This window comes from Hyla sarda, chromosome 12 (assembly GCF_029499605.1).
Source record: "Hyla sarda isolate aHylSar1 chromosome 12, aHylSar1.hap1, whole genome shotgun sequence".
Lineage (NCBI taxonomy): Eukaryota > Metazoa > Chordata > Amphibia > Anura > Hylidae > Hyla > Hyla sarda.
The window spans coordinates 9,442,606-9,469,635 of NC_079200.1; the positions used below are offsets into that span (position 1 = coordinate 9,442,606).

Genomic DNA, 27,030 nt, shown 5'->3' on the forward strand with positions numbered 1-27,030 from the left:
TAAATAAAAAAATTTTTTTTTTTTTAAATTTAGGGAAAACCGTAGTAAACACGGTGGAAAAAAATTGTTGGGAATTAAAACCCACAAAGAAAACTACACAACAGAAAATCAGGGCCAATATCTGTCTAGCAAAGCAGCGATATTAGAGCTTTTTAGGAAACACCGCGTCATCAGAGATTACTTAGACAGAAAAGAACAACCTAAACTTCAGAAGCTCATATGTACTGAAAGGATTAAGATTTTTTAATAGAAGTAATTTACAAATCTGTTTAACTTTCTGGAACAAGTTGATATATAAAAAAAGTTTTTTCCTGGAATACCCCTTTAAAGTCATTGGGGGAGATTTATCAAGACCCCCTGCAAAGGAAAATTTTCTGAGTTGCCCATAGCAACCAATCAGATAGCTTCTTTCAGTTTGCAGAGGCCTTGTTAAAAATGAAAGCAGTGATCTGATTGGTTGCTATGGGCAACTAGGCAACTTTTCCTCTGCACAGGTTTTGATAAATCTCCCCCAATAAGTGCACTAACTACCGTATTTTTCGCCATATAAGACGCACCTAATTTTATAGGATAAAAATCTAGAAAATAAAGATTCTGAACCAAATACAATGTAAAGTATAGGACAGTGATCTTCAACCTGCGGACCTTCAGATGTTGCAAAACTACAACTCCCAGCATGCCCGGACAGCCGTTGGCTGTCCGGGCATGCTGGGAGTTGTAGTTTTGCAACATCTGGAGGTCCGCAGGTTGAAGACCACTGGTATAGGAAGTTGTACTCACCTGTCCCCACCGCTCCGAACCCGTCACCGCTCGTCGCCGCTGCCCCGGATGTCGCCCTCCATCGCTGTCGCCGCGTTCCCGTTGCTCTGGAACGTCTCTGATGCCAGCCTGCTCTCCGTCGCCGCCATGACGTCGCTACGCACGCCGCTCCTATTGGATGACGGGACGGCGTGCGCGACGACGTGATGACGATGAAGTAGAGCGCCGGCCATGCAGGGGATCGCGGCACGGAGCAGACACCGAGGAGGCAGGTAAGGTCACTCCCGGTGTCCTGTATGTTGTTCGGGACGCCGCGATTTCACCGCGGCGGTCCCGAACAGCCCGACTGAACAGCCGGGTTAGTGTCACTTTCCCTTCAGACGCGGCGGTCAGCTTTGATCGCCGCATCTGAAGGGTTAATACAGGGCATCACCGCGATCGGTGATGTCCTGTATTAGCTGCGGGTCCTGGCCGTTGATGGCCGCAGGGACCGCCACGATAGGTGTGTATTCGCCGTATAAGACGCACCAACTTTTCCCTCCCCAGTGCGTCTTATACGGCGAAAAATACGGTATGTAAAATATAGGGTAAAGGAGCAAACTGCGATAATGTTTATATTTGTTTTTATTCGTCCAAAATAATAAGAATGCTTCTCTGCCCTATTTGGACACATATTTTTTGGAACGCTTACTCAGGCCACGCCCAGCAACAGGAATTTGGGTTTGCTGGTTGGTACTTGATCTCGCCCCCTCCTAACAGGACAGTGCGAAACTTTGAGGAGTCTCTGGAGTTCTGACCCAAGAAGCCTCTCCCCAGCCGATAAAAGGAGATCTCCATGGTGACCGAGATTGCTTGGAATGCTGGGAGGGAATGGAATTTCTGAGGCTCTTGTCCTGTTCAACACTCTCCAGGTACCTGACAAAGAAGGTGCCAGTTATGTATTGGGCAAAAGGGGCCAATGATCGGACACATTCCGGGCATAGCTGAGAATCGCCTCCTCCTCCCGGTCAACGCCTCCTCCTCCCGGTCAACGCCAAAGTTCAGCTCGAGGAGAAGTTGGAGGCTTTATACAGAGGGATCGTCAGCAGATTATCTGAGATACACGAAGAATCAGAAGAATCCCATCCAGGAGTAAAATGATGAAGCGGCGATAATGGTCTGACATCAATATTACAGCAGGTGGGGAAAAGGTCATCCCAGGCAACGGAACCGGCCTTGGCAGAGTATTTAAAGGGGTACTCCGCCCGACACATGCGACAGATTAGTAAATCACAAGGAAAAAAAAGACGAGTACACTGAAAAACCCTAACCGTAACCGACACTCCAGTCTTTGTAAATGAGGGCCATTGTGTACTCGCAGGATTATACACCTCAATAATCCCAGGGGGTTTTCACAAGTTTATACAAGTTTACTGGTTACACTCACACTTGGTGGGACTTTGAACAGGAGAAAGACATTTACTTGCTCTTTTGGACTGTGTACCACACCGTGCTCCATGCCGAGGCATTATTCTGGAGGTTGCACCAGCCTTTCGTGTATCAATTCCCTGGCACTTCCAGGGGTCTCTGCTATTCCTAGATGACTACTTGTATCTGAAATCACCCGACCCCTTAAAGGGGTACTCAGCTGCTCAGCGTTTGGAACAAAGAGCCTGCACCGGAAGCTCATAACATCATAGCTCCGCCACCCTCGTGACATCATGCCCCGCCCCCTCATTGCAAGTCTATGGGAGGGGGCTCCTCCCATAGACTTGCATTGAGGGGGCTGGACGTGACCTCCTGAGAGGGTGGGGTTATGGCGTCACGAGCTCCCGACTCCTGCGTTCGGAACGCTAAGTAGCGGAGTAGCTCGGAGCAGCTCATGACGTCATAGCCCCGTCCCCTCATGACGAGGGCAGGGCGTGACCTCATGAGGGGGTGGAGCTATGGCGTCACAAGCTACCGGCTCCTGCGTTCGGAACAGTTTGTTCCAAATGCTAAGCAGCGGAGTAGCTCGGAGCAGCTCGTGACGTCATAGCCCCATCCCCTCATGACGAGGGCGGGGCGTGATCTCATGAGGGGGTGGAGCTATGGCGTCACAAGCTACCGGCTCCTGCGTTCGGAACAGTTTGTTCCAAAACGCTGAGCAGCAGAGTAGCTCGGAGCAGCTTGTGACGTCATAGCCCCGCCCCCTCATGACATCACGCTCCACCCCCTTAATGCAAATCTATGGGAGGGGACGTGACAGCCATCACGCCCCCTCCCATAGACTTGCATTGAGGGGGCGGGGAATGATGTCATGAGGGGGCGGGGCTATGCCGTCACGAGCTCCCAGCGCAAGCTCCAGTGTTCAGAACAGTTTGTTCCAAACGCTGAGCAGCGGAGTATCCCTTTAAGGTGTGTTCATGCTTTAATAATTGCATTCAAAGAAAGAAACAGTGGCCCCGGGCAACGCAGTTCTAGTCCACAGTATATAAACGGGGCCACTGTCTATTACCTTGGAATTACAACAAATCAAATCAACCTGACAGTAGCGTCTGTCTGTACGGGTCGCTCTGGGCTCTTGGCGCCTTTCACACCCTTTTTTTTGTACTTGCAGGAGGAGGATAACTACAGATGTGATCATCACAAGGAGGAACGTTGTGTGAAATGACCGAGACCATTTATGTGTCAAAAGTAAAGGGCAAAGGGTTTATAGGCCGAAAAGTGGAGCAAGACCAGACACAAAGCTGCTGGAAGTAGGTTGAAGAATAACCACAGGACTAAGATTCAAAAACTTCTTATATGTTTTACATGCAACATATAGATCTTACCCATAATAGGCGTAGTAATCCACCCGCCTCTGACTCCCTACATCCTTTCAAATGTCCTTTCTTAAGGGGCGGCCCCATCAGAGAGGACATCCGAAATGGCGTAGGAATTCTGAGGTGATTGGACTAATACGCCTATCATCGGTAAGATCTGTATGGTGACCATTCTGTGTATGGAGAGTTCCGGTGCACCGGGCTGGAGATAGCTTGAGGTCCTGGCTGACGGACCCTTTCGCGATAAGACACTTATCTTCTATCCTGTGCATAGAGGATAAGTTCTTTGGTACTGGAGTTTCCCTTTAAGTCTCTTGTAAAAGCCAAAATTCCTTCAATGTAACGACGGGATTCAGAGGCGCTGGACACACAAACTAGAGGGATCCCAAGTTTAATCACCCATGATGCAACGCGTTTCACAGTAAGACTGCTTCATCATGCCTGAAACGCGTTGCATCATGGGTGATTGATCTTGAGATCCCTCTAGTCTGTGTATCCATGAATCCTGTTGTAACGTTGGAGGAATCTTGGTTTTTATATTTGAGGTTGGATGTGGATCGGCTGCAGACACCCAAAACCACTACTCTTTTCCATAGTTACACTTGGTGGAGTGTAACTTTATGTGGTTAGCGTCACTTTTATTGTATCAATCCTGGTTTACAATGGTATCACACTACGGAGCGATGTCTGTGTCTTGTTTTAGTCTCTTGGGCATGGAGGTCACCAGATCTTCACAGGTTGTCCCTGGAGTCCTCTTCCCTCCTCTGTAATGACATCACAGAGCTGGTGGATGTTAAAGACCTTTTACTCCATCACCTTATGTTTGGGGATGCCCCACAGATGCCCAATAGGGTTTAGGTCTGAAGACATACTTGGCCAGTCCATCACCTTTACCCTCAGCACCCTTAGTAGGGCTGTGGTGGTCTTGGAGGTGTTTTGGGGTCATTATCAGTCTCTAAGTGGAGGGCATCATGCTCTTCTTTGTATTATCACAGAACATGTTGGCATTCATGGTTCCCTCTATGATCTATAGCCCCCCCCCCCCAGTGCCATCAGCACTAATGCAGCCCCCCCCCCGTGACACTCCACCACCATGACTGACTCATGAACAAAAATGAAAAAAGGCGTGTACAGATCAATTTATAAAGCTTTATTGAGAAAACATTCACAAAAACATACATTTAAAAAAATGACCCATGATTCACCATATAATGGAGGACATGGAGTGGAGACACAGACAGGATACTGAGAAATATGGCAGTGGGCGCTCAATCAGCTTAAAATAATACAAAGTATAAAAGACAAAGTGCGTATAAGATGTAACATTAATTAAAGTGCTGATATGCTGTAAATACAGTCCTGTACCAGGAGGCAGACAGCCTTAAACCTCTGCTCCAAGACATGACTGACTGTAGACAGGACACACTTGTCTTTGTTCTCCTCACCTGGTTGGCCCCACACGCTTGACACCATCTGAACCAAATATCTTGGTCTCCATGGACCACAGGACATGGTTCCAGTACTCCATGTCCTTATTCTGCTTGTCTTCAGCGAACTGTTTTCCGTCTTCTTGTGCTTCATCTTTAGAAGAGGTTTCCTTCTAGGGCAACAGCCATGCAGACCACTGACAGGCTGACCTCCTCCACTCCATCAACCTCTGCAGCAATGCTGGCAGCACTCATATGTCTATTTCTATAGACAACTTATGATGCTGATAAAAAGGAACTCAATCTAAAATGACAAGGCCTGTTATGAGTAGAACCGGTACGGTGAAACCGCTGTATGGTCTTGCCCACCGTTCTGTAGCTCAGTTTCAGGGTCTTGGCAATCTTGTTATGGCGTCGGCCATCTTTATGTAGAGCAACAGTTCTTTTTGTTCAGATCCTTTGCCATAAGGAGCCATGTTGATCTTCCAGTGACCAGTATTAGAGAGTGTGAGAGTGATAACACCAAATTTAAAACACCTGCTCCCTCTTCAGACCTGAGACCTTGAAACACTAACGAGTCACATGATGTCGGGGAGGAAAAATGGCTTATTGGGCCTAATTTGGATATTTCCACTTAGGGGTGGACTCACTTATGGAAGATACTGATATATATGTATCTAGGAGTGGATTCATATATGGTGGGAGGTACTGTATATATATATGTGGTTTACCGGTACCGGATTGCATCCGTTACCTTGTGGTGAGGTCCCCAAAGTCAGAGTCCCTAGGTACCGGTGGGGTCCTCATCAATAGTTAGCCCCTTGTCACCCCTTTAATAGTTAACATTATTCAAGTTCAATGTGTAAATATGTAGATAAAGTGTACTTACCTTGTTGTGGCGTCGCAGGACCTGTGGGTCACGTGATGCGTTCCAGAGCTCTTTGGTTTTCTGGTTCAAGGACCTTTGGAGGAAGTCAGGTGATTGCCCACCATGCATTGTAACGGTGAGTGACAGCTGGCACGGACCATAACAAAACGGCCCTGCCCCTGCCCATATAAGGGAGCAGCAGCCATTAATCGCTCTCTTGTTCCTGTGCTGCCAAGCAAGCAGCATCTCTTTCCTTGTGGGCTGCTGATGGAGGAGGATCTGCGCAGCTGTCATCAGCAGTGACTAGGCCCAAGCCTTGCGGCAACGGCCATCTTTACAAAACTGTGAGTTATCTCAATCCCTGTTAACTCCGCAAGATCACCGGACCTAAATAGACCCCTAAATCCGGACGGATCTCTGCACCAATCCTAATTCTAATAATCCTTTGGATAAATTAATGGTCCTCAGCATCTGTCAATCACTGCCGTTCTGTATTGCTAAGACTGTTGCTGTTAATTGGATGTACCGCAAGTACCTCAGTAAAGTTTATGCAAGTTCAAGTTCATCTCTATTGTGGACCTTCATTCATTTAAGCACGCACCTATCATTTCTGGGAAGGGTGGCGATAGGCCGAAGATTTACCTCAGCGTATTAACCCTCACCCTGGCGTCACGAGTGACAAGGGTTAAATTAACCCCTCATATACCGAAGCAACACCCCAAGGCAGTTACCACATATATATATATAATACAGACAAAGAATAAGTCAGCCAGCACTTTAGTTGATACCAAACTATTATATGGACCTGGCCTGCAGGTGCACGCTACTAGGCTAAATATACAGCAACAGAAGAATGCAGCAGCACACTGCCAGCACAAGGATATAGGTGAAACATGAACATGCAGTTAAAACATGGAGAGCTATACAGCTATGGTGTAATAGATGCAAATGTGAAACTATGAAATAGTGAAGCACTTAGCTCGCAAATTTGTCTCCGCCGGCGGTCAAATAGCTTGGACCGTCCAAATAGGTGGCCTCCTTGGGACGGACCCTACACTGTGAATATGCCTCTGTGTGAACAGTTCAGTAAGCTCTGTTCACACAGAGGCATATTCACAGTGTAGGGTCCGTCCCAATGAGGCCACCTTATCGCGGTGGGACGGTCCAAGCTATTTGACCGCCGGCGGAGACAAATTTGCGAGCTAAGTGCCTCACTATTTCAAAGTTTCACATTTGCATCTATTACACCATAGCTGTATAGCTCTCCATGTTTTATCTGCATGTTCATGTTTCATCTATATCTTTGTGCTGGCAGTGTGCTGCTGCATTCTTCTGTTGCTATATATATATATATATGGATATGAGGAGTGGATTCACATATACATATATTTAATTATATATATATATATATATATATATGTGTGTGTTATATATATACAGAGGTACATAAAGGGTAATGAGGTGTCCATAATGGCGGAATTATAACAAGTACATTCCACGATCCTCAGTGCTAGGAGCTATTTCCAATCTGTTTGGAGAAAAAAATGAAAAATGGGGAGCGGTGTGGTAACATCTGTGTTAAGGAGGGAGGATGGCGGCACCCAAAGGGTTAAATCTGTATGAAGGCATCCCCCTCTTGGCAGCGTTCCAGGAAACATCACGTCTCCAACAACAACTTATGGAAAATGGAAAAAGCCGCAGCAATAAATGTGTTTATTCCTGAACTTTACCTTGTGAATCGGAATCCCGGAGCAGGTCCGGCCTCAGCTGACTAATGCTCCGACTATGGGGAGGTAAGTGGGGATCACATACTTCACTGCGTGGAAAGACTGATGTAGGGTCAGATCCTGGGAACTTGTGTAAGAACGTATTCAAGAGTTCTGTATGTTTACTGAACAATTAATATAAGGGGCACGAGTGGTGCGCACCAGGGGTATGTAAAAGCAGGAGCCTCGGTCGCATGGCGCAATTTCCATGCGGAATCCGGAATTGCACCTAAGGGTCTATTCACACGGCAAAATTTCCGCTTGCGGAATTCCGCCTCAAATTGAAGCCCACAGACTTCTATGGGATTCCGCACTCAAATTCTCCCTTCTGAATTTCCTCAAGGGTAGCACTAACAGGTGAAGTTGTCCCGAAAAGAGGTGCCACTTTATTAAGTGAAAAAATAAAAATGTTTTGGGTCTTAGAAGGTAAAGAGGAAGAAAACGTGAGCGAAAATGTGAAATTCAAGGGGTTGGGAAGGGGTTAAAGGGGTAGTCCAGTGCTGAAAAACGTATACACTATCCTAAGGATAGGGGATAAGTTTCAGATCACGGGGGGTCCGACCGCTGGGGCCCCCCGTGATCTCCTGTACGGAGCCCCGACAGCCCACGGGAAGGGGGCGTGTCGACCACGGCACGAAGCGGCAGCTGACACGCCCCCTCAATACAAGTCTATGGCAGAGCCGGAGCGCTGTATTGAGGGGGCGTGTTGGCCGCCGTTTCGTACGGTGGCCGACACCCGCTATCTGGCCAGTGAGCCGGGGCCCTGTATAGGAGATCGCGGGGGGGCCCCAGCTGTCGGACCCCCCGCAATCTCAAACTTATCCCCTATCCTTAAGATAGGGCAGTGGTTTGCAACCTGCGGACCTCCAGATGTTGCGAAACTACAACTCCCAGCATGCCCGGACAGCCGTTGGCTGTCCGGGCATGCTGGGAGTTGTAGTTTTGCAACATCTGGAGGTCCGCAGGTTGAAGACCACTGAGATAGGGGATACGTTTTTCAGCACTGGACTACCCCTTTAAGGGCAATTTCACTGTGAACTAAAATCTTTAAAACACTAAATACTCACAAATAATAGTCTTCTTACTGTACGTCCAATGGTAAAAAAAATAAATTCTGCTTGGCATCAACAAGAGGCCGTGATTCAGTCATTCCATTTCCTTTATATTGTTTCTGCAGAGCCGAGGAACCAGCCCCAGCCCTCTGGATGTGAAGACAAATTCGACTCCGAATAATGTCCCTCGCATCTTCACAGGCTTCAATATGAAGATCAAAAACATCACAAGAGAAGCTGTGGGGCTCCTGACTAGCGGAGAGTAGAGTTACGCTTTCCCTGCACCCTGACTACCCTTCTACTTACCACCATCCCCACCAATAACCACAGACTCTTCGTATTGTGCAAAGGCCACAGGGGACCAACCGTTTTATTAACAAAATAACAATTATATAACATTTTACTCTTAACCCCTTAATGACCAAGCCCATTTTCACCTCAAGGACCAGGCCAATTTTTTTTTTTTGCGTCTTCGTTTTTTTCCTCCTTGCCTGTTTTTTCCATCTACAGACCCATATAAGGGCTTGTTTTTTGCGTGACCAATTGTACTTTGTAATGAAACCTCTCATTTTACCATAAAATGTGCGGCGAACCCCCCCCCCAAAAAAATTTTTAGGGAAGAAAATTTAAATGGAAACCAAAATTTTGCACATTTTGGAGGGTTTTGTTTTCACACCGTACACTTTACGGTAAAAATGACACGTGTTCTTTATTCTGTGGGTCAATACGATTAAAATGATACCCATGGGTAGATACTTTTATATTTCTGTACCGCTTAAAAAAAATCTAAAACTTTTTGTACAAAATCAGTAATCTAAAATCGCCCTATTTTAGCACCTATAACTTTTTCATTTTTCCGTATATAGGGCGGTATGAGGGCTCATTTTTAGCGCCGTCATCTGTACTTTTTTTTAGATACCACATTTGCATATATAAAACTTTTAGATCATTTTTTATAAATTTTTTTTTAATAAAATGTGTGACAAAAAAGCAGCATTTTTGGAATTTTAATTTTTTTTACGTTTACGCCATTCACCGTATGGGATCATTAACATTATATTTTGATAGTTCGGACATTTACACACGCGGCGATACCAAATATGTTTATTAAAAAAAAATGTTACGCTTTTTGGGGGTAAAATGGGAAAAACTGACAATTTTCATTTTTATTGGGGGAGGGGATTTTTCACCTTTTTTTTTTACTTTTTATTTTTACATTTTTAAACTTTTTTTTAAACATTTTTTTATGTCCCCATAGGGGACTATCTATAGCAATCGTTTGATTGCTAATACTGTGCACAGGACACAGCTCTGCTCAGTATTATCGTTGATCTTCTGCTCTGGTCTGCTCGATCACAGACCAGAGCAGACCCCGGGAGATGGCCGGAGCAGGTGAGGGGACCTCCGGCTGTCATGCTGGATGATCGGATCCCCGCGACAGCGCTGCGGGCGATCCGATCATCCAATCAAAGTGCTGCAATGCTAGCAGCCGGAACCTGCCGTGTATGACGCGAGCACCCTTCCGATGCTCGCGGTCATACACAGGACGTAAATGTACGTCCTGGTGCGGTAAGTCCCGCCAAACCAGAACGTACATTTACGTCCGTGGTCGTTAAGGGGTTAATAAACAACAACAAAATTAAATAAAAAAATAAATAACAGAATTTCAAACACCTGATCCAGGGTTAACATAACCTCCCATCCAAAAATACATAACCCTCCCCATTCTGGAAGGGGACCTGAAGGCAGCTCCTCGTCCAAGCACTTTCTCCTACTTTGGCCTTGGTCGACCATCACCTGACCCAAAGGCACCACCTTCGGAGATCAACTCTGTCCCTTCCGCTAGGGACCCCCATGATTAGCTGGCTACCAACCCAGCTCCCCCCGGCCATTATGACCAGGACCTCCACCATCCTTCCAGCATGCCTCCAAATCCCCCTCCAGCTCATGCCACCGTGACATAATATTACCAAGCCCCCCCACGAAAAACAAACCCCCAAAACCACCATCACCAGCTCAAAGGACGGGCGGGACACGGCTTTTCTCCCCGGAATGACTCCTCCTCTTCCTGTTCCTGCAAACCCCCAAGTCCCTTACCTGCTTAGCTCCTCCCACTTTAACCCCTCTTCCCCCAGCCTAATTCTAACCTGTTAACCCTATGTCCGCTACCTACACCCTCTGTCATGTGCCCCCTCCTCTCCCATTTTGTACTTTCTGGGGGCTTTCTTTATTCTTGTAGGATGAGACTTCTCCTTTAAAGTGCAACTTCAATGATGACATTTTTGCACCGTTGCCCCAACTTAAGACTTGCGCAAGACTACTGTGTTCAATAATTCTGGGGCTTCCGCCAAATGCGTAAATTGAATTCCGTCTTACGCAAGTCTCAAATTTGGATGGCAGAGCAAAAATGCAAATACAAATGAAATCCTGCTACCTGAGCCATCACTGGAGTTGCCCTTAAAGGGGTTATCCAGGAAAAAACTTTTTTTTTATACATCAACTGGCTCCAGAAAGAATAATAGATTTGTAAATTACTTCTATTAAAAAATCTTAATCCTTTCAGTACTTATGAGCTTCTAAAATTAAGGATGTTCTTTTCTGTCTAAGTGCTCTCTGATGACACGTGTCTCGGGAAACGCCCAGTTTAGAAGCAAATTCCCATAGCAAACCTCTTCTAAACTGGGCGGTTCCATGAGACACGTGTCATCAGAAAGCACTTAGACAGAAAAGAACAACCTTAACTTCAGAAGCTCATAAGTACTGAAAGGATTAAGATTTTTTAATAGAAGTAATTTACAAATCTGTTTATCTTTCTGGAGCCAGTTGATGTATAAAAAAAAGTTTTTTCCTGGATAACCCCTTTAAACAGATTTGTAAATCTGTCTAAGTGCTCTCTGATGACACGTGTCATCAGAGAGCACTTAGACAGAAAAGAAAAACCTTAACTTCAGAAGCTCATAAGTACTGAAAGGATTAAGATTTTTTAATAGAAGTAATTTACAAATCTGTTTAACTTTCTGAGCCAGTTGACATATAAAAAAGTTTTTTCCTGAAATACCCCTTTAACCCCTTCCCGACCTATGACATACCTGTACGTCATGGGTGGCAAGGTGTTCCCGACCCATGACATACAGGTACGTCATGGACATTACTGCCGCTACTCGCGGCATCCCGCAGCGCCCGGAAAGATGGTGGCTATCACTGATAGCCAGCCATCTTACCGTGCGACCACCGGGGGTTTCGTCCCCCCCCCCCCCCCCCCCCCAGCGATCGCTGCTATCAGCTGGTCAACTCTGACTAGCTGATAGCAGCGTTTCGCTATCAGAATACTTAGCAGCGCGGTGTGTGAGTTCCGATCACGGGGATCGGGACACACACCGCTCTGCTAAGTGTCCCTGACCCGTCCCCCGGCATCACTTACCCGTCTGAGCGGTGTCCCGAGCGGTCCCGGCGTCCTCCATGCGGTCCCGGCTGCGCTGCGTCCCGGAGGTGAGTTTCCGGCAGCAGGGCGGCATCTTCATTGGCAGCAGTGAGATCGCCGTAAAGCGATCTCACTGCTGCCTCTGAGAGTTTCAAAACTGCAACTCCCAGCATGCACAGACAGCCTTTGGCTTTCTGGGCATGCTGGGAGTTGTAGTTTTGCAACATCTGGAGGTCCACAGTTTGGAGACCACTGTATAATGGTCTCCAATCTGTGCTCTTCCAGATGTTGCAAAACTACAAATCTCAGCATGCTCAGTCTGTCCAGGCATGCTGGGAGTTGTAGTTCTCTAACATCTGGAAGAGCACAGATTGGAGACCATTATACAGTGGTCTCCAAACTGTGGACCTCCAGATGTTGCAAAACTACAACTCCCAGCATGCCCAGACTGCCCAAGCATGCTGGAAGTTGTAGTTCGGCAACATCTGATCCTTCAGATATTGCCGAACTACAACTTCCAGCATGCCTTGGCAGTCTGGGCATGCTGGGAGTTGTAGTTTTGCAACAACTGGAGGCACACTAGTTGGGAAACATTATCCGTTTCCTACCTCAGTGCCTCCAGCTGTTGCAATTGTTGCAAAACTATAACTCCCAGCATGCACTGACAGACCATGCATGCTGGGAGTTGTAGTTTTGCAACAGCTGGAGGCACACTGGTTTGGAAACACTAAGTTTGGTTGCAAAACACTTGAAAGTTTATTACTTAACTTAGTGTTTCCAAACCAGTGTTCCTCCAGCTGTTGCAAAACTACAACTCCCAGCATGCACGGACAGCCAAAGGGCATGCTCGGAGTTTGCAACAGCTGGATGTTTGCCCCCTCCCCCCAATGTGAATGTACAGGGTACACTCACATGGGCGGAGGTTTACAGTGAGTGCTGCAAGTTTGAGATGGCGCAAATTTTGCGCTGCAGCTCAAACTTCCAGCGGCAAACTTGCTGTGAACCTCTGCCCATGTGACTGTACCCTAAAAACACTACACTACACTGACACTAACCTAAAAAGTAAAAAACACTACATATACACATACCCCTACACAGCCCCCCCTCCCCAAAAAATGAAAAACGTCTGGTACGCTACTGTTTCCAAAACGGAGCCTCCAGCTGTTGCAAAATAATAACTCCCAGTATTGCCGGACAGCAGTTGACTGTCCAGGCATGCTGGGAGTTTTGCAACAGCTGGAGGCACCCTGTTTGGGAATCATTGGCATAGAATACCCCTATGTCCACCCCTATGCAAATCCCTAATTCAGGCCTCAAATGCGCATGGCGCTCTCTCACTTTGGAGCCCTGTCGTATTTCAGGGCAACAGTTTTGGGACACATATGGGGTATCGCCGTACTCGGGAGAAATTGCCTTACAAATTTTGGGGGGCTTTTTCTTCTTTAACCCCTTATGAAAAGGTGAAGTTGGGGTCTACACCAGCATGTTAGTGTAAAAAAATTAATTTTTTACACTGACATGCTGGTGTTGCCCTATACTTTTAATTTTCACAAGAGGTAAAAGGGAAAAAAGACCCTCTAAATTTGTAACACAATTTCTCCTGAGTACGGAGATACCCCATATGTGGGCGCAAAGTGTTCTGGGGGCGCACAACAAGGCCCAGAAGGGAGAGTGCGCCATGTACATTTGAGGCGATTTGCACAGGGGTGGCTGATTGTTACAGCGGTTCTGACAAACGCAAAACAATAAATATCCACATGTGACCCCATTTTGGAAACTACACCCCTCACGGAATGTAATAAGCGGTGCAGTGAGCATTTACACCCCACTGGTGTATGACAGATTTTTGGAACAGTGGTCTGTGAAAATGAAAAATAAAATTTTTGATTTGCACAGTCCAATGTTTCAAATATCTGTCAAACGCCAGTGGGGTGTAAATGCTCACTGCACCCCTTATTACATTCCATGAGGGGTATAGTTTCCAAAATGGGGTCACATGTGGGGGGGTCCACTGTTCTGGCACCATAGGGGCTTCCTAAATGGGACATGCCCCCCAAAAACCCTTTCAGAAAAACTCACTCTCCAAAATCCCATTGTCGCTCCTTCCCTTCTGAGCCCTCTACTGCGCCCACCGAACACTTGACATACACATATGAGGTATTTCCTTACTCAAGAGAAATTGGGTTACCAATTTTAGGGTGATTTCTCTCCTTTTACCCCTTGTAAAAATTCAAAAATTGGGTCTACAAGAAAATGCGAGTGTAAAAAATGAAGATTTAGAATTTCCTCCTTCACTTTGCTGCTATTCCTGTGAAACACCTAAAGGGTTAAAACACTTACTGAATGTCATTTTGAATACTTTGGGGGGTGCAGTTTTTATAATGGGGTCATTTATGGGGTATTTCTAATATGAAGATCCTTAAAATCCACTTCCAACCTGAACTGGGCCCTGAAAAATTACGATTTTGAAAATCTTGAGAAAAATTGGAAAATTGCTGCGGAACTTTGAAGCCTCTGGTGTCTTCCAAAAGTAAAAACTTGTCAATTTTTTAATGCAAACACAAAGTAGACATATTGTATATGTGAATCAATATGTAATTTATTTGGAATATCCATTTTCCTTTCAAGCAGAGACTTTCAAAGTTAGAAAAATGCAAAATTTTCAAAATTTTCATGAAATTTTTAGATTTTTTACCAAGAAAGGATACAAATATCAGTGAAATTTGACCAATAACATAAAGTAGAATATGTCACGAAAAAACAATCTCGGAATCAGAATGATAAGTAAAAGCATTTTAAAGTTATTAATGTTTAAAGTGACAGTGGTCAGATTTTCAAAAAATGCCCAGGTCATGAAGGTGAAAATGGGCTGGGTCATGAAGGGGTTAAAGGGGTACTCCGGTGGAATTTCTATTTTTTTTTTTTTTTTTTTTTATCAACTGGTGCCAGAAAGTTAAACAGATTTGTAAATTACTTCTATTAAACAAATCTTAATCCTTCCAGTACTTATCAGCTGCTATATACTACAGAGGAAGTTCTTTTTGAATTTCTTTTCTGCCTGACCACAGTGCTCTCTGATGACACCTCTGTCCATTTTAGGAACTTTCCAGAGCTGGAGAAAATCCCCATAGCAAACCTATCCTGTACTGGACAGTTCCTGACATGGACAGAGGTGTCAACAGAGAGCCCTGTGGCCAGACAGAAAGGAAATTCAAAAAGAAAAGAACTTCCTCTGTATTATACAGCAGCTGATAAGTACTGGAAGGATTAAGATTTTTAAACAGAAGTAATTTACAAATCTGTTTAACTTTCTGGCACCAGTTGATTTAAAAAGTGAGTACCCTTTTAAAAGGCACAAATAGAGTCAGTTTTTTGTATACTACTGTAGTATCTATCACAGAGATCTCAACCTGTGGCCCTACAGATGTTGCAAAACTTCAACTCCCAGCATGCTCGGACAGCCGTTGGCTGTCCGGGCATGCTGGGAGTTGAAGTTTTGCAACATCTGTAGGGCCACAGGTTGAGACCACGGCACAAAGGGATGAGATGAGAGGGAAGCCTGGATTTACTTTTCAGGGACAGTGTGGATCCTCTGGAGAAGGCACACAGGCTTTTGGCTGTCCAAGCATGCTGGGAGTCAAAGTTTTGCAACATCTGGAGGGCCACAGTTAGAGACCACTGATCTATCACCTCTGTGCACATTACACATGAATGGAGGGAACTAAATTGAAGGTACGCTTACAAGAATAAGAAAGAACTTCTGATGAAGACAGATGTCCCCCAATGGCATTTATATTTATGATGGGGACAAAAGGGTTAATATTTGGTATGTTTCCTTGTATATACAGAATAGTCCTTTGGGGGGAAAGCTGATTTACAGGACAATCAGTAAAGCCATTGTGTGAGCTGTCGGAGGAACCATAACAATGAGATACCAGGGATTGTGATCTCGCCCATAATGGATGAGATGGAGAACAAATGGCTCCGACTTCCTGCACCTTCTATTAGAGGAGTTTTCCACATCTGGGATTATTATTAAGTATTGTCAAGGTGGTCATGACTCTCGCGGACCATCTGAACGGCAATATTCCAAAATGTCCTGACCTCTGTTCAGGTCTTTGGTAGTCACTGGTATGTGCTGTATATGATATGTTGGGCTGTCAAACGTTTTATATGTTGTTACTGATGAAAATTAAAGACCTTTTGTGATATGGTTCTTTAATAAATTGAATATTTAATAAAGAAAATAATCCCTAAAAAATGTCAACACTAGGGGTCCTCATAGCTACTGGGGCACTAACCAGTCCTGCAGCAGCATCAGGCTTGTCCATGGACAAGAGATAACTCATGGACAAGGCTACATAAGCAGACCACCAAAAGGGATGGACACGCCCCCTCCCACCACTCACCAATCACCTTCCACCATCACAGGGGAGGGACACGCCCCCTCCTACAGAACACCAATCACCTTCCACCATCATAAGGGGGGACAGGCCCCCTCCTACCACACACCAATCACCTTCCACCATAAAAAGGGAGGGACATGACCCCTCCCACCACACACCAATCACCTTCCACCATAAAAAGGGAGGGACATGACCCCTCCCACCACACACCAATCACCTTCCACCATCACAAGGGAGGGAAATGCCCCCTCCTACAAAACACCAATCACCTACCACCACCACAAGGGACAAGGTAGGGACCCGCCCCCTCCTACCACACACCAATCACCTCCCACCATCACAAGGGAGGGACATGCCCCCTCCTACTACACACCAATCACCTACCACCACAAGGGAGGGACACGCCCCCTCCTACCACACACCAATCACCTCCCACCATCACAAGGGAGGGACACGCCCCCTCCCCCCACACACCAATCACCTACCACCACCACATGGTAGGGACACGCCCCCTCCTACCACACACCAATCACCTACCACCACCACAAAGGAGGGACACGCCCCCCCCTACCACACACCAATCACCTCCCACCATCACAAGGGAGGGACACTCCCCCTCCCACCAAACACCAATCACCTTCCACCATCACAAGGGAGTGACACGCCCCCTCCCACCACACACCAATCACCTCCCACCATCACAAGGGAGTGACACGCCCCCTACTACACACCAATCACCTCCCAATATTATAAGGAAGGGACACGCCCCCTCGCACCACATACCAATCACCTCCCACCATCACAAAGGAGAGGCTCACCCCCTTCCCCTGAGAGGATTTCTAACACTGTGAGCTAATGAAAAGAGGGATTTTTATAATAAATATAGGCATAAAAATTACGTGTAAATGGTTAGAATTGGATACTGAGTAACATATATATATATTTTTTTGTTGGATCTTACAGTTACCAATTAAGTATTATTGTCTTTTCCAATGAGAAGGGTGTATGTCATGACCGACTAGGGGGGACAGGGAGAGTGAGCCCTAAACTGACCCTAAAAACACTCTCCCTGCCTACTTGCCCATACACTCTAAGCGGTGAATCAACAACTTGGAGCCGGTCCCTTCCTGCGCTACAGTGCAGTGGCGTAAAAACAAATAATATATATAGTCGGTCACAGGCCAGAAACGGAAACAGAAAACTACCAGACAACCAGATATACCAGACAGGATACAAATACTAACAGGGCAGAATATAGTGTATTAACAAACAGTTCATAAACCAGATATCAGATAAACGGCAGACATGATAAATGAACAAGATTAGGCATGGTACGAGTATACAGCAGAAACCAGGAATTGCAGGGGATGAGCAGAAGAACTGAAAGCTAGAACACTGAACTGATAAGGAACATAGGACACTGTTCACACTGGGACACAGAACAAACAAACTGGACACCCCACACCACAAAAGGAGTAGACGGCATAATAAAACCAAATAGACTAATGGCCAGCGGGCACACTCCCCCGTGTTGTCAGGATGCTGACCCAGTAGGGATCAGAAATATAATACATGAAACTCTAGACCAGAACCAGATGAGTCTAAATAGACTCCAGGATACCAAACAGGAATTATAACAAACAGAGCACAGGTAAAACTAGACTAGACTCAGACAGTGTGAACAAACAAGACTATTTAAGATACTGTATGCTATACCTTACTGTTTGTTATGTCATGCATGGTTGTTTTCCTTGATGCAATACAAAGTTTGTATCAAGTTAGGCTGCATTCACACCACGTTTTTGCAATACAGTTCCCGTATACACTTTCAATTTGAAAACCGTACAGAACCGTATTGAAAACCGTATGCATTGACTCTCCATTGAAAACCGTACGCCAAAAGATGCATCCGGTTGTGTACTCTTTGCGTCTTGTACAGTTTTGTCAATTTTTTCCGTACCCAAAACCGTAGCCTACCACGGTTCCTTTAACATGGGAGTCAGTGAGAACCGTAGAGAACCGTACGTGCGTACGGTTCCATCCAATTTGCACAATACGGTTTTTGAGTTTGCACATGCGCAGTGCACACCAAATGAAATGAAAAGTTAGAAACTTATACTTAAAAAATAAATAAATAAATAAACAGATGAAGCCGGACATCATTTTTCAAACCGTATAAGGGTTCAAATTTGTACACACGTTTTGATACAGTTTAGTCCGGTTTTGAGGAATCCGTTTTTCATGAAAAACCTGATACGGGAACTGTACTGCAAAACGTGGTGTGAATGCAGCCTTAGGCTTGGTTCACATCACGTTTTCTCCCATACGGGAGCGCATACGGCAGGGGAGAGCTAAAACCTCGCGCTCCCGTATGCTTTCGTATGCGCTCCCGTATGTAATTCATTTCAATGAGCCGGCCGGTGTGAAACGTTCGGTCCGGTCGGCTCATTTTTGCGGAGCAAAAATGAGCCGACCGGACCGAACGTTTCACTCTGGCCGGCTCATTGAAATGAATTATATACGGGAGCGCATACGAAAGCATACGGGAGCGCGAGGTTTTAGCTCTCCCCTGCCGTGTGCGCTCCCGTATGGGAGAAAACGTGATGTGAACCCAGCCTTTAGCTTGGTGTCTGTTTTATTAATCTCTCAATAGTAGTAAATAGAAACAGATGTATCCAGCTCACCCTTGTACTTGCGCTCGGATTGGATCAGTACTCGTCCACATGACATATGATTGAAAAGGAATGTCCAGCGGCAACTCGTGAAAAGGAACTTCTTTATTCAGTTGCCATGGGAAACAACAGGAACTCAAGTAACGTGACGCGTTTCGGCCCGCATGACTAAGGCCTTGTGGGCCGAAACGCGTCACGTTACTTGAGTTCCTGTTGTTTCCCATGGCAACTGAATAATGAAGTTCCTTTTCACGAGTTGGCGCTGGACATTCCTTTTCTTTCATATTAATATCTCAGGGATATTCCCAGGGGGACTCCACATCTATACCCCGGATGATCTGTTGGGTGGAGGCACTGCCACAGATATATATCCCAGCTCCCAGGTAGCAGAGGCTCAGGATTTTCCGGCCAAGAACGGAGAGGTAACAAGGGTAAGAGACTACAGGGATATAGTTGTTCATCCCAAAACCCTGTTACAATAATAATATAAAGGGGTACTCTGCCCCTAGACATCTTATCCCCTATCCAAAGGATCTGGGTCCCCAGCGGCAGAACCCCCGCGATCTCCCTCCTGCACCCAGTGTTCGTTTACAGTGTCAGGTGCAGCGCAAGAGTCTCATGACATCACGGTCACGCCCCCTCAATGCAAGTCTATGGGAGGGGGCGTGACTGCCGTCACGCCCCCTCCCATAGACTTGCATTGAGTGGGCGTCACAAGCGGGGCATGACCGTGACATCACCAGCCTCTGGCACTGCACCCGACACTGTAAACGAACGCTGGGTGCTGCAGGGAGATTGCAGGGGTCCCCAGCGGCAAACCCCCCCGGCGATCTGACATCTTATCCCCTATCCTTTGGATAGAGGATAAGATGTCTAGGGGCGGAGTACCCCTTTAATGATGAATAATAAAAAATAATGATAATATTGATTAATATGGCGCCAACAGATTTTAGGGGCACAAATAAAGACAAGTATCAGACATTACAATATTACACACGACATAGGCCCTAATTTATCAAAATGTGTAAAAAAACACTAAAAAATAAAAGAACACGGACATTGCTGAACTCTGGTTTGGGGATGTGAATGGAAAGTTAGAGTTGACACTTTCTTCACAGGACGAATAAATAACAAAATGAAAGGTGGAAATTGTGACTCTGCTCCGTAGTGTTCCGAACAGGGAAAGGCGCTGGGGCCATCTCCGGTCTGGAGGAATCTCATATCATAGGGAATTGCATAAACAGTCATTTCCTAATATGTTGTTATTTAAGAAAATATTATCATTATGTGAATGTGGTGTAAATTGTTGAGGGCCGGCAGAACTGGTTAACAGGCGGGACTATAGATTGTCAGAGAAGAACTGTCATATTGAGAGAGCAGGAGTAGCCGGGGGTTGTACTTATATAGAGGTAGTTGTCAATCACTAAGTAAGACCAAGCCCCCCCCCCCCCCCCCCACCGCAGACTCATTTGCCGCTGGACATATAAGCATGATGGTTGCTGTCATTTAAGTCAGACCACCCCCCCCCAGACTCATTAGCCTAGAGCTAGCTGTCAGTCATTAAGTGAGACCTCCCCCCAGACTCATTAGCCTAGAGCTAGCTGTCAATTATTAAGTGAGACCTCCCCCCAGACTCAGTAGCCTAGAGACAGCTGTCATTTAAGTCAGACCACCCCCCCAGACTCAGCCTAGAGCTAGCTGTCAATCATTAAGTGAGACCTCCCCCCAGACTCATTAGCCTTAAGCTAGCTGTCAATCATTAAGTGAGACCTCCCCCCAGACTCATTAGCCTAGAGCTAGCTGTCAATCATTAAGTGAGACCTCCCCCCAGACTCATTAGCCTAGAGCTAGCTGTCAATCATTAAGTGAGACCTCCCCCCAGACTCATTAGCCTAGAGCTAGCTGTCAATTATTAAGTGAGACCTCCCCCCAGACTCAGTAGCCTAGAGACAGCTGTCATTTAAGTCAGACCACCCCCCCCCAGACTCAGCCTAGAGCTAGCTGTCAATCATTAAGTGAGACCTCCCCCCAGACTCATTAGCCTTAAGCTAGCTGTCAATCATTAAGTGAGACCTCCCCCCAGACTCATTAGCCTAGAGCTAGCTGTCAATCATTAAGTGAGACCTCCCCCCAGACTCATTAGCCTAGAGCTACCTGTCAATCATTAAGTGAGACCACCCCCCCAGACTCATTGGCCTAGAGCTACCTGTCAATCATTAAGTGAGACTTCCCCCCAGACTCATTAGCCTAGAGCTAGCTGTCAATCAATAAGTGAGACCTCCCCCCAGACTCATTAGCCTAGAGACAGCTGTCAATCATTAAATGAGACCTCCCCCCAGACTCATTGGCCTAGAGCTAGCTGTCATTTAAGTCAGACCCCCCCCCCCCAGACTCATTAGCCTAGAGCTAGCTGTCAATCACTAAGTGAGACCTCCCCCCAGACTCCATAGCCTAGAGACAGCTGTCAATCATTAAGTGAGACCTCCCCCCAGACTCCATAGCCTAGAGACAGCTGTCAATCATTAAGTGAGACTCCCTCCCCTGGAATCATTAGCATAGTTGCAGCTGTCAATCATTAAGTAAGACCACCCACAGACTCATTAGCCTAGGCCCTAGAGGTAGCTGTCAATCATTAAGTGAGACCACCCCCCAGACTCATGAACCTAAAGTGTCACTAAAAAATGATACAGGTTATTCTGGATCTTTTCCCACAAAACTGTGAATCAACCAGCTCAGCATCTCTGGTGGGAGTGCGTAACCCCCCTTGGATTAGTAAAGGAGTGGTCACAGCAACATACACAGCAGCATTCTATTCCATTATAAGTTAAAGTATACCTGGCACTTGCAAAAAGTTTTATTTAATGTAGATAATACCATTATATGTATATTTGTAATATATATTGGTTACAAAATGTCTATATTTTTGGGATAGCATAATGATGTATATGTATTGTCCCTGCAGCTATTGCCTGTATCTCTGTGCTTGTCCTCAGTGTACAGGGCCCCGCTTGTCCTCAGTGTACAGGGCCCCGCTTGTCCTCAGTGTACAGGGCCCCGCTTGTCCTCAGTGTACAGGGCCCCGCTTGTCCTCAGTGTACAGAGCCCCGCTTGTCCTCAGTGTACAGAGCCCTGCTTGTCCTCAGTGTACAGAGCCCTGCTTGTCCTCAGTTTACAGAGCCCTGCTTGTCCTCAGTTTACAGAGCCCTGCTTGTCCTCAGTGTACAGAGCCCTGCTTGTCCTCGGTGCACAGAGCCCTGCTTGTCCTCAGTGTACAGAGCCCTGCTTGTCCTCAGTGTACAGAGCCCTGCTTGTCCTCAGTGTACAGAGCCCTGCTTGTCCTCAGTGTAAAGAGCCCTGCTTGTCCTCCATGTACAGAGCCCCGCTTGTCCTCAGTGTACAGAGCCCTGCTTGTCCTCAGTGTAAAGAGCCCTGCTTGTCCTCCATGTACAGAGCCCCGCTTGTCCGAAGTGTACAAAGCCCTGCTTGTCCTCAGTGTACAGAGCCCTGCTTGTCCTCACTATACAGAGCCCTGCTTGTCAACTCACACTTCTTTTACTGAGGTAACCAGCTCCGGCCTCTGCCGCGATCCTCTTTCTGGTTGCCTGACTCGCCGACCACCGGCAACCAGGAAGAGGATCACGGCGGAGGCCGGAGCCGGTTACCGGAGGCACTGGGGGAGCGAAGGAAGGTATGTACCTGTCTATTTTATTTACTGCCAGTAGTATGGATGATAATTTTCCTATTCCGGAGTTCTCCTTTAAGGGCTTGCTGGGTCTAGCAGTAGATTTGGACAATTTTAGTGCAGGCCACTCTGACTTGACAATAGATAACTGTGACTGACTTGACTTGAGACTGACTAAGGCTGCATTCACACTTCGTTTTTACATTACGGGTGCTGGATCCAGCTGGGGGAGGGGCAAATCGGGCTCTCCCCTACCCCAGCCGGACCAGCGTTGAACTCCATTTACTTTAATGAGCCGACCAGAGTCCAACGGTGACTCCGGTCGGCTCATTTTTGACCCATGTCCGGTTTTGTGACCGGACCAAAAACCGTAGCATACTACGGTTTTAGGTCCGGTCAGGAAACCGCATACGGGTGAAAAATGAGCTGACTGGAGTCCCCGTTTGACTCCAGTCGGCTCATTAAAGTAAATGGAGTTCAGCGCTGGTCCGGCTGGGGTACGGGAGAGCCCGGTTTGCCCCTCCCCCAGCCAAATCCGGCACCCGTAATGTAAAAACGAAGTGTGAATGCAGCCTAAGCTGTGACTGTAGCTTACTTGTAGATCTGGTGTCCCGGTACAGGACTTTGTCCTCCTGTCCCTGTCTAAAGTCCCCTCAGTTAGAGTCCCTCCATTCCCCAGGGCTCTCCTGCAGGGCTTGCCCCTTGGTTGCCTCATATAAATGTATTTCTGTATAGTGTACAAATGTATAGGACCTACCTAGGTCACGTGATATATTGTAATGGTTGTACAGATATTTAGGACCTTCCTGGGTCATGTGATGATGTCATGTGTTGTACCCAGAGTTCTCAGGGTTCAGGATCTACAGGTTTTGCAGCCAATGGGATTAGTCCAGCCTCCTTGATATATAAGGGGCTGTAGTCACTAAATTCACTCTCTTCTCTCTTCCTGCTGTACACTGAAGCAAGCACAATCAGCATATCTCAATTCATCTCAACTAGACCAAAGCCTAAAGGACCAGCAGCCACTAAAACCGTGAGTTACCAAGCTCTATCTACAAATTCCTAGTGACTACTATTCAACTCAAATCATATAATTAGCAGCACAGTGGCCTGCTTAAAGCTCAAGACTATTAGTCCCAGCAAAGCCTGTGAGGAACCTGCATCCCGGTTACCTCAAGAGAAACTGTATATTTGTACAGACTGTTCGAACAAGAAGTTAAGCAAAAGTTCCAGTTATCTCACAAATTCTGCTGTGGACATTCCATTTATTTTCCTGCCATTTTTGGGCCGGTTGTCGGCAGGGCCTTCTACACTCTAGGACTTGACTGCACTGGACCTCAGCAAAGACTTAAGTGGAAATCAAGAGCGTAAGAGACTCCTCCCAAGGCTTTTATGGGGGAGACCCTGGGGGGGTCCCATTGGTCATCCTTAAGTCTCCTGGTCACTGATACCTCCTGGGTAAAGATACAACATACTTATGTATGTGGTGTCCTGGTACAGGACATGGTCCTGTACCAGCCCTATGTCCCCTCAGGAAGAGTCCCTGCAGTCCATAGGGCTCTACTGCAGGGCTTCCCCCCTTGATCATCAGTTACTGCTTCATATAAATGCATTGTATATATTATTTGAATATTGTTCATTATACATAAAGTTTGTACAAATATATAAAATGTATCGTACCTTCCTGGGTCGTGTGATCCACTATCATGTGATATACCCAGAGTGCCCTGGGTACAGGACCTACAGGCTTTGCAACCAATGGGCTTTAGTCCAGCCCCCCTAGTATATAAGGGGGTGTAGTCTCTAAATTCTCTCTCTTGTTCCGGAACTCTCTTAGTTCCTGCTTCTCATTCTGTACACTAAAGCAGCATCAATTCCTGCACCATCTCATCTAGGCCAAAGCCTAAAGAACCTGCAGCCACTTCAAATCATGAGTTATCAAGCTCTACCTACAATTCTAGTGACTACTACTCAACTCAAGAATAATATTAGTAGCACAGTGGCCTGCATAGATATTCTCAATACTACAAGTACCAGCAAGCCTGCAAGGTATCCTGGGTCCCGGTTGCCTCTAGAAAAACTGCATAACTTTAAAGACTGTTTCTTAAGAATAACAAGTAAAAGTTCCAGTTCTTTCATAATTCCTGCTGTGGACGTTCCTTTATTGAAGACCGTTATTGGGTTGGTTGACGGCGGTTACCATACCGGAAGAACCACATCCTGGCGTCATGAATAATCAGGGGTTAATAACACCTTACCCCACAGGGTTAATACCACCAGACCCTGTTACACTGTTGCAACACCCCAGCTCACCACATATACATAACATAGGGGATAATATACAATTACAGTAGAATAGATGCAGAGGGGGCCCAGGGGAAACTGCAGGGCAGCAGGGGTACGGGGTAACACCTCCCGTACTGGGCCACCATATAATGGTATTTTCTAGATTATAAAAAAAGTTTTTGAAAACGACAGGTCTACTTTTATACTGTCTTGCCATCTATTCTTATACCTTAAAGGGGTACTCCGCCACTAGACATCTTATCCCCTATCCAAAGGATAGGGGATAAGATGTCTGATCGCGGGGATCTTGGCTGCGGCACCCCAGACATCCGGTGCATGGAGCGCACTTCGCTCCATGCCGGATGAATGGTGATGCGGGGTGGAGGCACATGACGTCATGGCCACGCCCCCTCAATGCAAGTCTATGGGAGGGGGCATGACGGCCATCACGCCCCTCCAATAGACTTGCATTGAGGGGGCGTGGCCGTGACGTCACGAGCGGGGCGGGATTGAGAGGTCACGAGCTTCCGGTGCTGAACCCGACGCTCTAAATGAACTCTGGGTGCAGCAGGGAGAATGCGCGGGTCCCCAGCGGCCAGACCCCTGCGATCAGTCATCTCATCCCCTATCCTTTGGATAGGGCCAGAGTATTCCTTTAAGGGTCAGAACTGTGGAGATGATACATTTTTCCTACCCTTCCCCTATAGAAGAGATATGAGGGTCCGACCGCTTCTTGAGGATCTCACATTTATATGGAGATATAATGTTTAGTATGGAATATGGACAGGCACGGAGAGTGGGGAGCGCCAAACTCTATGGGGCGCATCTATACAGAATTACCTATCAGCAAAAATACTACAGAAGAGCATGAAGGAAGAAGCAGATGGGACAATTCTGAATAAAAGTAAATAAAAAAGAGCTGGGTAACGGGTTATTGGGGGGAGAACTCAGGTGACTTGAACAATTGTTTAAACTATTATAATATTAACCATATAGGTCAAAGTTCTGAAGACAGAACTACAAAACAAAGGGTTAGCGGTGACCCATGTGGACCGTGCGGTATGTAGAGGAGAAGCGCAACATTTCACTCCAGTGCTTGAAGACTAAACTAAACAGGTAAATATAAAGCTTCATCAGCAAATATCCCAGCTCACTGAAAAGCATAGCGAACCTATAGACGCACATTATGGGAACCTATAGACGCACATTATGGGAACCTATAGACGCACATTATGGGAACCTATAGACGCACATTATGGGAACCTATAGACGCACATTATGGGAACCTATAGACGCACATTATGGGAACCTATAGACGCACATTATGGGAACCTATAGACGCACATTATGGGAACCTATAGACGCACATTATGGGAACCTATAGACGCACATTATGGGAACCTATAGACGCACATTATGGGAACCTATAGACGCACATTATGGGAACCTATAGACGCACATTATGGGAACCTATAGACGCACATTATGGGAACCTATAGGCGCACATTATGGGAACCTATAGGCGCACATTATGGGAACCTATAGGCGCACATTATGGGAACCTATAGACACACATTATGGGAACCTACAGACGCACATTATGGGAACCTATAGACGCACATTATGGGAACCTATAGACGCACATTATGGGAACCTATAGACGCACATTATGGGAACCTATAGGCGCACATTATGGGAACCAACAGACGCACATTATGGGAACCTATAGACGCACATTATGGGAACCTATAGACACATATTATGGGAACCTATAGACGCACATTATGGGAACCTATAGACGCACATTATGGGAACCTATAGACGCACATTATGGGAACCTATAGACGCACATTATGGGAACCTATAGACGCACATTATGGAAACCTATAGACAGACGCACATTATGGG

General features: G+C 46.3%; 1 long non-coding RNA gene across 2 annotated transcripts; it reads left to right on the top strand.

Annotated features, from left to right (window-relative positions):
• Positions 1-1,382: 1,382 nt before the first annotated feature.
• LOC130296532 (uncharacterized) lies at positions 1,383-26,241 on the top strand. 2 transcript variants are annotated; one of them, XR_008849227.1, is made up of 3 exons: positions 1,383-1,938; positions 3,338-3,476; positions 26,119-26,241. It is a non-coding gene; the product is annotated as an uncharacterized LOC130296532 (long non-coding RNA). The 2 variants fall into 2 exon arrangements; XR_008849226.1 differs by lacking the exon at positions 26,119-26,241 and adding an exon at positions 8,781-9,684.
• Positions 26,242-27,030: the final 789 nt, after the last annotated feature.